Genomic DNA, 3,291 nt, shown 5'->3' on the forward strand with positions numbered 1-3,291 from the left:
ATATTCATCTGAAAACAGTGTTGCTTTGATTATGGATGCAAAGCCTTAAAATGAACTTTATTTACATGTAAATGAAAGCATATAATGGAAAGATAAGTGCACTCAGAAGAGGATGTCTCTGTTTATTATTAGATTTTTGTTTTCTGTTGTTTTCAGACTAGAACGAACACTTATAGAAGTTGTTCATTGATTTTGAATGCCTAAAGCACCTGTATTGAAGTAACCGGGCAGACACATGATGTTTATTACATTTGACTTGAGTATCAAATTATTCTGTAAGTCTGTTTGAGTTAAAATGGTTTTGTGTCTTGCACTATTTTTTGCTCCATTCAAGTCTACTCAGTTTTCAAACCAAATAATTTTATATATGACCTGCTTCTCGTTAACATTATTTAATGAGTCTGTCCAAATACTTCATTTTAAAACAATTAAAGTGATAGTTCTGTCACCATTTACTCACCCTCATGTCATTCCAAACCCATAAGACTTTGGTTAACCTTTGGTTAATCACAAATTAAGATATTTCTAATGAAACCTGAGAGACTCTGTCCCTCAATTGAAAGTCCAAGTAACCAAAACCTGGCGTTGTAAAACAAATCCATATTTAGATGAGAATAAAACCCTAAATTAGATTGGTTCATCTCTGACTTTATGTCTTCACAAGACATTCGCTTGATTCATATGGATCCGTTTTATGATGCCTTTATTACATTTTTGGATCTTCTAAGTTTTGGTTACCTGGACTTTCAGTGGAGGGACAAAAACCTCTCAGGTTTCACTAAAATTATCTTAATTTCTGTTTCGAAGATTAATCAAAGTCTTATGGGTTTGGAAAGACGTGGGTGAGTAAATGACGACAGAAATTTCATTTTGGGGTGAACTATGGCTTTAATACACAGTTGTGACTAGAATAAATTTGTCATATCTAACGACAATGTCATCATTGGCCCTTGAATTTTTTCCAAGCTGTGCACCTCACCCATAATGAAAATAATAATTTGCAGATTAAAACAAACATATTCATCTGAAAACAGTGTTGCTTTGATTATGGATGCAAAGCCTTAAAATGAACTTTATTTACATGTAAATGAAAGCATATAATGGAAAGATAAGTGCACTCAGAAGAGGATGTCTCTGTTTATTATTAGATTTTTGTTTTCTGTTGTTTTCAGACTAGAACGAACACTTATAGAAGTTGTTCATTGATTTTGAATGCCTAAAGCACCTGTATTGAAGTAACCGGGCAGACACATGATGTTTATTACATTTGACTTGAGTATCAAATTATTCTGTAAGTCTGTTTGAGTTAAAATGGTTTTGTGTCTTGCACTATTTTTTGCTCCATTCAAGTCTACTCAGTTTTCAAACCAAATAATTTTATATTTTGCCATGATATGATTTATTCCCTCCCCTGTCCTTCATCATAGATTTATTGTAGAATGTCTGAATAAATAATTTCTTCATTATATAATGTTCTCACTTTAATACACTTTCCCCTGAGAGACTGAACTTCATTTCGGGTTTTATTTGTTTATTTTTCTCAAATGGAAATGCCACATCCTGTTTGTTTTCTCCAGGCATGAAATCATATTTCTAAAACTTTCTATGTTAAAGCTGAAAAAGTTAACCTTTTATAGCCATACCAGAGGGGAATGGTGGCGCTTGTAGCCTGTAACACAAAGCAAATCACTGTCACACAAGTGCTGCTGGAGGTAGGCCAGCTTCTATTTGTGGTAATGCGTTTGTGTGTGTGATTGGCATAAATGTCTGAAGGCAGATAAATGTCATATGTTATGACATTCAGTGACATATCTTCTGTGACGCGAGAAGTTGTTCTTGTTTGCTTATAGTACTAACCAGAGCGCATTTGTGTGTGTATACAGTTTTGGCTATACCTGTGAGGGCCAAATTCTTGAATATGTCATCATAAATATAGAGACATGTCAAAAACTGGCTTGTAGGGACATTTGAATTTGGCTTTACTATTTGAAAGATTCTTAATTCAGCCAAATCCTGTTTAAGTCTAATATCAACAGGATTTTTAAAAAAATATATATAATTAGATGTTTTAATTTATTATAGCACAAACATTAATCAGAAATTTTCAAAATAAAGTAAAAAAAAAATTTAAAAAAACATTTTTAAAGACTATAACTCAGATATTTCGCAGTGCCAAAATGCCATAAAATCAAAGTTGCCTTATAAATTAAAAAATCTAATGTTACGCTGGTCTGGTCAAAGATGTTTTTGAACTATGTGTTCTCTAAATACACTCTCAAGGATATCTGGCAACGTTAGAGCACATTAGCAGATCACAGACCAAGTGATATGCTTTGTTCTAATCTGAAGGTCAATATATACATTCTGAAAAACACTCTAACCTATAACACATAACTGTATCCAATAACCATTTAGCTCATAATACAGAGACTCAAAAAAGCATTTATTTTCCACACAAAATAAGTCAATAAAGCCAATAAAAGACCATATGAGTTCTTTAAGGTAACTGATTATTGAGGCATACTCTCAAGGCCATCTAAAGGTTATCTGCTGATACTACTAAAAGACACATTGAAATAGTTACTCACTACACACTGATAGACACATTTTTGTCTGATAGTGACCACATGCTGTCAAGCTCAAAAATTATAAAAAAAAATAAAAATCACCATGAAAGCACATTTGTCCATATCACTCCTGCTCTGTTTTCCAAGTCTTTTCAAGACATACAATGACAATGACTTATTAGACACCCCAGAATCAATTATGTTAAAATTAATGACACCCACCTAAGTCCAAGTACTTTTATTATGGCATTATATGGAAGATCTGTGAAAATAATTAAAAATATATACATGTTTTGTTGTGTTTCACTGAAAAACCAGCAACCGCAACCAGGTTTGGAACATCTTGAGGGTAACTGAATTAATTTTTTTTTTATTTTTTTTTTAAGAACTTAACTGATCCAGTTTTGCCTCTGCCTTTTGTCCATCCTTACTGGTTAGTGCTTTTCAGTTGTGTTTTAGGGATGTCTGAGAAAAAGGGGCAAAGAAAATCCTCCTCTGTGAATGGAATAAGTAACTGGTGTTGGTCGCACAGTGATCAAAGTAGGAAGAATTTGAGTGTTCTTGTGTGCAAGTGTATACATCTTTCATTCTGTAAAACCTATCAAATACAATGTTGAATCTAGACAAACCGCAGCAGGGGGAACTGTGTTGTCAGTATCTTGCCTGTTTGCCACCCTCCTTCCTCCAGGAATCAATTATCTCCAACTGACTCACATTTCCTACA

The sequence above is a fragment of the Sinocyclocheilus anshuiensis genome, unplaced genomic scaffold (assembly GCF_001515605.1).
Source record: "Sinocyclocheilus anshuiensis isolate Anshui unplaced genomic scaffold, SAMN03320099.WGS_v1.1 scaffold70, whole genome shotgun sequence".
NCBI classification, from domain to species: Eukaryota; Metazoa; Chordata; class Actinopteri; order Cypriniformes; family Cyprinidae; genus Sinocyclocheilus; species Sinocyclocheilus anshuiensis.